Source organism: Talpa occidentalis, unplaced genomic scaffold (genome assembly GCF_014898055.3).
Source record: "Talpa occidentalis isolate TD23 unplaced genomic scaffold, MPIMG_talOcc4v2.1 talOcc4.1298, whole genome shotgun sequence".
Taxonomy (NCBI): domain Eukaryota; kingdom Metazoa; phylum Chordata; class Mammalia; order Eulipotyphla; family Talpidae; genus Talpa; species Talpa occidentalis.
Window position 1 is genome coordinate 6,136 of NW_023601320.1, and position 11,628 is coordinate 17,763.

Sequence of the window (11,628 nt, forward strand, 5' to 3'; positions counted from 1 at the left end):
TCCTGCTCCAGTGAATAAGTCAGTAATGCTTTATATGTAATTCCTGATATTGATCATCATTAATTGAAAGTTAAAGAGGATGTCTACGGTTTATGTGGCAACTGTGAATGATTTTTAAAAATTTTACACATAGAAACTAACCAACTGGAAATAAGAAGCACCAGTTTTACTTGGGCTCTTAGAAAATTCACAGTTAATTGAATACAAAATATTTATCTACCTCGTTTATTTTCTGCTTGGTATTTACATGTGTCCCATGCTGGTGCCTGTAAAGAGCTCATTATAAGGCCATAAATTTGTTTTTAAACTATGAATTTATTTGCTATGCAGACGGCACAAATTACTGAGCAATTACATAATTTATGCTGTTATGTTAATTAGTTATATTGATTTGTTTGTGTATTTTTCCTCGCTGTAAATACTCTGACATTAGACAACCCTTGCCTGGGGCTCACTTTAGCTAAACTCTAGGCAACCAGAGACTTTTTGGAAGGAACAGTGGGGAAGAGTATCTCAGCAAAATTAACCAGCTACAGACAGCTTGCTTTGCAAAACCAAATTAAGTGATGAGAAATGTCATAATACTAGAAACAAAGTTTTAAAAAAGTAAATAAAAGCCATAAATAGTCTCATAAGTTCCCTTTCATGTTTTACTTTCTTGGAGTCAGCTCGCACTAGAATGAGGAGAAGGAACAATAAAGAAAGGCCAAAGAAAAGTCACTAACAGGGGAAAGAATGTGAGAGCTTGTGCCCAAACTGTAATGACTGAGTGTGCTCGAGAGTTCTTTTGAAATGATAAGCCTCAAACAAAGCAAGTATTACTGAAGATGTGGAGAAATTAGAACTTTCATTTATTGCTGAGAATATAAAATAGCTCAGTCACTTTGAAATGAGTTCCACCAGAATTTAAACATGGAGTTACAGTATGACGCAGTAATTCATCTTCTAGCAATATACAATTTTTATGGACTGAAGTGTAATTAATTCACTGCCATCTAGATCCAGAGTGAACAGGATTAAGGGACAAGGATCTCACTTCCTTGATTATGGAAGATGGAGTCACCTACTTGGTTTCTGTATGCTGGACTGTTCCAAACAGCCCAGGGCTCAGTGTCAAGGCACCTTCATGGCTGGAAAGGCAGGGTCACCAATCAGAGCAAAGGGCATGGAGCTACTGCCCTGTGGACCCTGAAGTTGAAGCCTTCCTCCAGGGGCCTAGCAGGAGGAGCCACCTCCATGGTGGATCCACATGGGAGTGACTACTTAATGGTTACAGAGTTTATTGGGGGGTAATGAGGGGTAATGAAATATTCTAAAGTTAGTTTATTTTTTTTATTTATTTAATTTTTTAAAAAGGTTTATTTATTTATTTATACAAGCACTGGGTGCAGTCAGAAGCGTGAAAGGGTGAGAGAATTCACCAGAGCCAGAGCTGGGAACAGAACAGGCAGACTGACGAAATACATTGCCGAGGGGAGCAGCAGGTGAGGCAGGAGAGGTCTGTCGCAACATGTGAGACCCTCGCTGGCATCTGGGGATCGAACCCACGCTGCAGAGGCTGCAGCAGCTTCGCGGCCCAGTGCTCAACCGCTGCACCACCAGGGGAGGCCCTAAACTGAGTTTATAGTAATACTTACACAAGTCTGTGAGTATTCAGAACATTATTGACTTGTGCATTAAATTAGTGAAGTTTATGTTGCATTCATTTTATCTTAATAGTTCTTTTTTATTGACATAGTTCAAGATGATGGTAATTAATACTGATATGCATGGTTTACAGGTAATAAATGCAGAGGCATAGTTTATTCAGGCATAAATCTTTCTGAAATGGAAATATCACCTCTAATTAGTCCTTCCAGTCCTAAAAGCTTATGGCAAGTACTTCATTTTTTGTCTTTACCTCTTCTGCTGTCCCTTCCTTTGTCTTCTTTCCCTTTAATTCTTTTATTGAACAGTTTCATCCCAAAAGCGTTAGGTAATGCAGAACAAGGTAGTTTTATATATAACTTGGTGTTATAATGGGATACATGAGACTCACAGCGGGGTGTAGAGTCCAAGTCAGGTGAGAAATGTGCCCATGTAGCAGGGACCTCTTAGCTGGATTATCCAAGTTCTACTGAGTTAAGAAAAGTGTGCATAAAAATCAGCCTGGGGTGAGAGAGCAGAGCCTGGACAAGGTGAGAGGGCACCCCTGAGGGTGGGCTGTCCCGCATAGGTGTCAGGGCTGGAGAGGGCAAGGAGGGTGCTTCCAGGGCAAAGTTCCATGTAGCAGTCAGAAAAATAGCAGAACAGGGCTTCCCTGGTGGCGTAAGGGGGTAAGCACAGCACTAGAAAGCAGTCCACAGCCTCTGCAGCACGAGTTCGATCCCCAGCTGGCCAGGGAGTAGTAGTAATAATTACACAAGTAGTATTTACACAAATCTGCACACATGGCGCGGCAGACCTCTCCTAACTTGCCTGCTGCTCCCCTTAGCAGTGTATTTCAGTCAGTCTGCCTGTTCTGTTCCCCGCTCTGTCTCTGGTGAATCCTCTTACCACCCCCCCACATCTCTGGCCTGTACCCTGGCTCTTGTGTGCATGAATAAACACACTTTAAAAAAAGAAAAAAGAAAAATAGCAGAATAAGGACTGTTTTGTGGAAAGACAGCTTAGCTTTAAATGTCAGAGGCCAAGCCGAACAAAAAGTCTTCAAACAAACAGGGCAGTCTACCATGGGCAATCAGAATCCAAGCATGGCAAGTGGGCTTTCATGTAGATAGAGATCATATCCCAGCATGAGCTGTTGGAGCCCTAATGGACTAACCAGGGTTTCTATGTGAGAAAGGGGTAAGTAGAGAGCCCTGAGGGCAGAGGGTATCCAATGGAGCAGCTGTATGGTGTGCTGCTTTGGGGCTGAGGAGGGTGAGGAGGCCACCTCATCTAGACTTAAGCATTTCAAAGGATACCTTAGTAGAGCTATACCAATAAGATGAATACTAAACTTTCAGAAATGTAAACTTGATAGTGGTACTCATTATTTAAGCCCTCCAAATTCTCTGATCAGGTCTTTTTGAATAAAAATTAAAATCTAGCAACTAATTCCAGATTCAATACTTCCTTCCAGACATCCTATGACTCAGAACTATTTCCAAGCATATTACACTATTCAGAGTTTTCAGTTTTTACATACTCTGTTTCCTTTGCTTAGCCAGTTTACCAGCTGAATTCCTTCTAATCATTGTTCACGTCAAATCTCAAATCAAAACTCATGGTCCTCTGAAGAACTTGCTGTAATCTCAGAGGCAATGGCTTTTCCTATCCCCATCACATTGTGTACATACTCTATTAAATCACTTCTTACATTGGACGTAATAGTTGTTTGCCTTCAATTTCCCACCAATTTGAGGTTGGGATTACATAATTTCAAATTATAAAAACATATGTTTAAAATATGCCTTCATATAGTGTGAACTACTTGAAAATTTTCTGAATAATTTAATGAGAGAGTTGAGAGCCATCGACAAGAAAATTTGGAGGAGTCAAATAGTAATTAGAAGGATCATGATGTTGGCTGGTTTTAATAAGAAAAATAATACATAAGGATCATTTTTCTTTTTTCCTTCTTTGCAAGTGATAAATGACTTTGTTCCTTTTCTTCCTTGGTGAGGAAAAGGCCCGTTAGCTTAGTAATGTCTCTGTGTGCACTTAGAGTTAATGGTTCAGCGCTCAAAGGAAAGGACTTGGCATGGGCAGGGATGGGAGGAGAATTATGCAGCCAAAATATTTTTCTTCATTTTTTCCTCAACACTGGGAAGGGAGAAAATATAAAACTGAATATTATATTAAGCATTAAACAAGTATAATATTCTTACTCTATGATTAAAGGATAACGGTGCTAGTGTGATAACATCAGGTATAATAAATTAAACTAAATAAATATAAGAAGTAATCCCGTTTGTAGGAAGTTATTCTGGTTGACATGTCATATCTTTTCCATTTGTAGTTTCCTCACTTTCTGGTTTGTTTCCAACAAAAATCAGTATTGGTAAGATGAATAAAACCTAAGCATGGGAAGAAGTTGATGGATAGTTTTATGTGGTGTGCATGGAAAAATCCTCTTCAGGAAAGAATTCAAATTACTAACTGGAAAAGGGTGGGAAGAATAACATGTCAGTAAAAAAAAATATGAAATATCAAAAGGTCAGAACTTTGGGTATTTGTAAATTAAGGTGTATTTTGACATGTCTTGGAGAGATTAAAAAACTACAATTGAGCTGACTGCTTCCAATAAAATTACTTGGCTCAAATTATTTCCTATTTCATTACCTTGTTTGCCATGAGGACAAGTGAAATAGAGCAGTATAACCAGAGAGCCAAATTACATAATATTTTGGGAATCTTGATTCATGACAGTGTAGACTATACTGCATTCATATTTCTCTTCATATACCTGTATTGTAATCAACAATTAACTAGTCAAAGCAACCAATGCTTTTCTCAAATTTGTTTATGCTCTTCCTTCTATAGTAAAGTAGTATAGTTTCTTGTACAAGGAGAGAAATTTACGGGAGAACTACTGATTTTATTAATTAGGTAAAATAAAGAACTAAAAAATGTAAGTAGTAAAATTTGGCTTGTTTTGTTACTTCATTTAAGATACTACCAATTGATTAAAATATTAATAGTATTCAGCTAAACAAATGTGCTAAAGACATTGATCTGAAATACATTAAATCTCCTTTCTACTTATTGCCTTACTAATGTCCTAGTTATTACATATTATATATAATATTTCATACCTATATGTTAGTGTTTATTTAAGTTATTCTACATATATCTTTTTTTTAATTTGGAAGTGTATTTTAGATTGTTAAACATAAATGTTCAATGAAGAAAATATGGTAAGACCACGACACAATTATTGCTAGCTCTTTTGGAAAAAAACTTTTATGCCTTTTCCTTTGTGTATGTTATCATACAAAAATCATGTGATACAAACTATCAACTTTAACTGACAAACTATTAATAGCATTTTCTAAGTCATTGAATGTTTTTTTACAGCATCATTCTTTTTACTCCAATACCTAAACTAAATATTCTTTGTCTACAGAGGCAGAAATTGATAACACTTCCTAATTTACATTAAAAGTATACTAGTTCCCTGATATAATGAAGGAACTGAGTTACACAGAGGTTAATTTACATATCCATGCTCACGAAAGTAATAAGAGTTTAAGCTCTAGTTGGAATGCAAGAATTTTCAAGTCTCATTCAGCCCCACTCTTTTTTTTTTAATAGATTTCTTTTTTTTAAGATTTATTTATTCATGCATACCAGAACCGGGGTATAGGCCAGATGCGCAGGAGGGGTGAGAGGATTCACCAGAGACAGAGTGGGGAACAGAACAGGCATTGACTGTAATACACTGCTGAGGGGAGGAGCGGGCAAGACAGGAGAGGTCTGCCAAGCCATGTGGGTATCTCTTGGCCCTCCAGGATCAACCCGCATGCAGAGGCTGCAGACAGCTTCATAGTGCTGCGCTCAACTGCCTGTGCCACCAGGGGAGGCCCTGGCCCTACTCTTTTCTTTCTTTTCTCAATACTTATCTTTCAGTGTTCACTGTGTATTGCTGTATTGCACTACAGGAATTTAACATTGAGAAAATCCTCCAAATGTAAATGAGTGTCTTCCCTATCCTTGGAGTTTAAAGCCTGGTGTCTTTGAATTGGACGTCAAATGATGTGCCAGGGTTATATGAAAATAGAGTTGGTATTTCTCGTACACTATAAAAGATCATAAAGACAAAGAATCATCAGAATTAGAAACAAATGTGCTAAAGAGTTTCTGACCTGGTGGCCGTTTGGTTTGTTGTTTCCTCCTCTCTGAGGTCGAGAGTGCCAGCTCATGGGCGGGAGGGAAGCAGGGTTCTGGCTTCCTCCCTTCTAGTCCCATTTTGCCCTTCTTCTTGGCAGTTGCTGGCGTCAACCCGTTTATTCTTCGTGTCCCATTTCAGGACCTGTCGCCTTTCCTCCTATTCACTTTTTAATGGGAGATCTTACTCGCAGCGTTCCTCGCCGCCATGTGCTCCGCCCACCTGCATTCATATGACTGCTTTTCTATTTTTTATTATGTTCTCTTCACTCACCAAGCATGTCCATCTAGTATTAGGGCCTTGCAAGAAAACAACAATAGATAATATTTAGTAAATGCTTAATTATGTATCAAACACCCATTCTTAACTTAGCCTATGTTCTCATTTAATCTCCCATAACCTGTGAAGATAAATATTAATTAATCTCAGTTACCTGAGATACTGAGAGATAAAAGTAATTTCAGAATCCTAGAAAGTATGACATAGATCAGGATTCAAATCTAGGTAGTCCAGACTCTTTTTAAAACTCCCCAGTGACTAAAGATGCCCTGGTTGATCCACTGGAAGTCCTTCCATAATTTACAGTCCATGACTTACTCATCTCAATCAGATCTCAGACTACACATCAACGCTCTGAAAGTTTTCCCTACTCAATCTAATGCACTCCCAATCATACTTCATCAATTGACCCTATCTAATATCTGAGTTAAATTTATTCCTCCCTGATACATTTAGCTTGCATTCTTATTTACTTATATCCCCTCCTCCATCAAAACATTAGCTTCACCTAGAAAAAAAAAAAAGGTTATGTTGTACTCACATAGCAATTCTATTCCAAAAAATAGTGCTTGTGCTCACTAAGTCTTAACTGAATCAGTGAATAAATGAATGAGTGAATAAAACACCATTGTCTGAAGTCCAAATCCCAAAGCTCTTCTTTTAAGGGTGTGCCTTCTAGATAGACTTAACTGGAGTAAGAATCAAGTACTCTCACCAAAAGGTAAGTGGAAAGTATCAATTAGCCAGTAGACCACTCCACCATGATCACCTAATATGGAAGAACTTTATGCAAAACACCTTATCCATGACTCAACAAAGAGTAAAGGACATATCCATACATAATTATCACAGCTCTATTTTTGTTTTCATCATATTATTGGCACAGAGTCCAACAAACCTTGTCAATATACTATTCAGATAAGCTGTAGCACTCATTTTAGATGAAAATACTATTTAATTGTCTAATACTTTAGTTCATTAATCCTTCATTTCAAAGTGGTGCTCTTAGATAATACTATACAAAACTAATTTTACTCAATGAAGCTCTGGATAGAAGTTGTAGCAGAACAAAAGGAATCCAGAGTGGTGAGAGGAAGACAAGGGCTGACCTTGCATATTGTGAGCCACCGTGGAAAAGGTGAGAAACTGATGGATAACAGACATGGAGGAAAATGACAAAGAGGGAACACACAGAGGAGAATGAAAAAAATGCAAAACGTGACTTCATAAATGTTCAGAGGATCTGACCTGGCTAGAGAATCAATTTGAAAATACCTTTCTTTAAAACCAGAGCTCACATACTATCACTTGCATATTTCAAAAATGGTTACATTGAATTTAAAAGTCCATTGAGTGAAACTCAGAGTAAATGTTTGTAAATTTAATAATACTATAATATAGAGATGTTTCCTTCACACAGACAGAACAACTGACATTAAGAAAGTGAAGGAAAGAACTTGTATGAAATATTAAATAACCACAGAAACAAACTGGCAGAGTCCTGCAAAAATAATTCTTACCATTGTAATGACATTTTGGGCAAGAAGGAAATGAAAGTATGTATTATCTCATCATCTTAAACTTGGATTACTTTTCATATTCTATCTAATTTATTATTTAAATTTTGTTCAATTAAGAATTTATTTTTCAGACCTAAAGAAAAAAATCACATATTTGTTTTATGTGTTTTCAGGGTCAGGATGTCTTTCTATTTTATTTCAATACATTGTATTTTGAAATTCATGCATTTATCACTGCCTATGATTTTAGAAATATGTATGAAAGATCATATTATCTTCACTTATTGTGCATTCACAAAAATACCCAACTAGATCCACCCAGAATACATTAACATTTCTTAGTTCAAATGATACTACTTGTTCATATATTGTTCATGGTGTTTATACAAAGCAGAGCTGACATATTCTAAATACATTTAACCTAAGGTACTGCTATTCAATGTAGAAAATGCTATAAAGTTTTCAGAATTATTAAACCGTTTATCAGATTCAAGGAAATTATAAAGTAATTCCATATATAAAGATGCCATCACATCTAATTTCTTCCATACAAGGAGAAAATGTATTAAATTCAGGTTTTGTGAAATGTTAGATTACTAAATTTGTATTTATCACTGAATAATGGTACAAAACATAATTATATCACATCATCTTAACTGCATAGCTTAGTATTCTGCAGTTACAAATTATTCTTGAGGAACTTATATAAAGAAAATGGGCCAAAATAAGCTCCAAGCTAAAATTAGTTTTGTCCTTGATTGCTTTGTGGAATCTGTTCTTTCCCTTCCAAACACACAGAACTAACAGGAATTACCCAGAAGTCTGTCAATTTAAAGGACAGGCAAAGGAGGATGGAAAAACATGAATAGGCAAAAATTTTTAAGAAATGAAAATAGATATAAAGGACAAGAAAGAATATTCCTTTGTTCAGACCAATGGTCAGCATTTATAGTGACTCACCTTGTTTCACAATGGGGGAGAATAAATCACTTACACATTAGCTTTTAAAAAATCTTACAAAATGCCTGGGTTCTTCTCAGTTTAACTTTGACATTTATGAAACAAGGTTTTCCTAAAATCTTATGCACAGCTGAGGTGATGAAATATTACAATTTTTCAAAATAACCATTGATTTTCTATCATTTATTCTAACAATTGGTTGACTACCTCTTTCACTGCATGTGACTACAGGGACCAAGGGTTAAGTTAAGGCATTTTTCTTGGGCCTCCTGTTGCTCTATCAGACCTGTTGACCTTTCAAAATTCTGTCTCTGCAGGTAGACTGCAGTTGAATTGTTAGTTTTCTATATTTTCACAGAAGCTACTCATATACCAGTACAGACTGCCACCTTACAGATTCCTACCTAACTTGTATAAATTCACCAAAGTCTGGAAGTATGGGGTTGAAGAAGGTTGGGAGATGGGGAGCTGGTGACCAGGTAAAACAAGTACTGGGCAATTTCTTTAATTTTTCACATTTCTTTACTTAGGAGAAGCAGCTGCTGAATTGGTATAATGATGATGATCTCTCACTTATTTCTTTGCAGATTGTACAAATCATTTCCATTTATAATTCCATACTTTAGTCTTAGAGCATTGAAAGAGCAGCTATTCATGGTACAAATTAGTTCAATGCGCCCACGTGAATCATTTAGAATATGCGCAATTAATCCCACAGATTTGCTTTGTTTTAGGATCTCTTTCTTTGCTATTAGTGTGATATTGTGTAGGAAATTGGCCATGTTCGCCCAACATGTTTATGTTTCTCTAATTTCAGCATGTGGCAAATTGATGAAAATCACGGGCCCAATTACAGTCAGAATCTGGAACTCGGTTTGGTGCCTGGATGACAGATCCTTTAGCTTCTGAAAATAAATAACAGAGTATGTTGCTTCCACAAACACTTTGCTTATAATTATATTTTATTTACACTTTAAGTCTCCTGGACTATTATTATCCAGGGTATTAGTTTCAACTTCCAAAGTGTTACATCATTTTGCAAATCTTTCAGTATGATAACATAACATTTACAGATATATGGCAAACTTATTTGTTACTATGTTCTAATACACACACACACACACACACACACACAGATACATTTCACCAGTATATTAAGTCTAACTATTCTGGATTAGTCTTATTTTATGCTTCAAAAGGGCAAAGTTACAAGTAAGTCTCTGCATTAATAACTGAATCTTTGGGGAATAATTCATAAATTGGCAATGTCTGTATTATACAAATCAGTACACTGAAAAATTATCATAAACTCCACTTATGTTTTATTACAAAACTTACATACATTAAGATTATATCCAAATGTGATTTGTGCCTTAATTAGTAATATGTTTCATTAAAAGGTAGTGTACCTAAAACTGATCCAATGAGCAAGTTTTGCTAGAAGGTTCTATAGTATCCATAAAGAGACTAAATTGAACATGTAAAATTAACCATACATTTTCCGAGCAAGGGTGGAATATTTTGCTGAAAGTGCTATTTTTTGCAGTTATCATTAACCTCATTGATTTATCAGGTAACTGAATAAAGTGATGTGATGTGATTTTTATTTTTGATATATATTTGTTACCCAGTGATTGATACCAAATGGTCAAAGTTAAAAATAAAATTTAAAAAGGACACAAAGAAATCCATTTCAAGGCAGTCCATTCAGTTGTTTCCTTTCTTACATAGACATCCACTATTTTGTAAAAGCTGGCAGTCCTATCACATAGCAGCAGGTCAGCAGTCAGATAATGTGGCTTCCAGAGCCTGAGAACAGTGATATAAATGTGCTGACTCTCACTGTCTTTATTTAGGAACTCTTAGAAAAGTACAGCATTCAGTCACTCCATTTATTCTGTCTTTCTTCTCAGGTCTGGTACATGGACAGTTACACTAACAATAAAATTGTCCGTGAGTAAAATCAATTGCAGACTTTGTCAGTGGAGCTGAATCGAGGACATACAACCTCCCTTTCAAATGGGCAGGAACTAACCATGTTGTCTACAATGGCTCACTCTATTTTAACAAGTATCAGAGTAACATCATCATCAAATACAGCTTCGACATGGGAGAGTGCTTGCCCAACGAAGCCTGGAGTATGCTGGCTTTCACAACGTTTACCCCTACACATGGGGTGGATTCTCTGACATCGACCTAATGGCTGATGAAATCGGACTGTGGGCTGTGTATGCAACTAACCAGAATGCGGGCAATATTGTCATCAGTCAACTGAACCAAGATACCCTGGAGGTGATGAAGAGCTGGAGCACTGCTATCCCAAAAGAAGCTGCAGGGAATCTTTCATGATCTGTGGGACCCTCTATGTCACCAACTCCCACTTAACTGGAGCCAAGGTGTATTATTCCTATTCTACCAAAACCTCCACATATGAATATACGGACATTCCCTTTCATAACCAATACTTTCACATATCCATGCTTGACTACAATGCAAGAGATAGAGCTCTTTACGCCTGGAACAATGGTCACCAGGTCTTGTTCAATGTCACCCTTTTCCACATCATTAAGACGGAGGATGACACATAAGCAAATGTAATTTGTTTTCATTGATCTAAATAGTGTCTCTTATGATAAACTCTATAGGACCCCTTCTGTTTTTTCTTTATTACATTCATTTCTCCAAAGCATTTTTTTATTGCAAAGTGGTTGTTCAAAAAAACAGCTGAGCCGTCTAAATGAACCTGTCCGAAACACATCTTAATTCCTAAATTTACAAGGCCTATCATGTCCTTGTCATGAAAAGCACTAAAAAGAGCTTAAGTGGCTAAAGTCATAGTTTTGCAAAAGATTAATGATCTGCCTTATATTAGAGTCAGAGACTAATGGTGGCTTAAATGCATGAATGTCTTTTTTTTTAACTGTCATTTTTTACTGTCTTTTGCTCCATATCAGGAAATATTTTGGTAGGAAGTAGGGAAACAAAGCACTTTCCCCCATTTATTTCTACAAAAGATTT

The 11,628-nt window shown here is 36.5% G+C and overlaps 1 pseudogene; it reads left to right on the forward strand.

Annotated features, from left to right (window-relative positions):
- Window positions 1-1,053: 1,053 nt before the first annotated feature.
- LOC119242645 (noelin-3-like) lies at window positions 1,054-11,275 on the forward strand (annotated as a pseudogene).
- The last annotated feature ends 353 nt before the right edge of the window (window positions 11,276-11,628 follow it).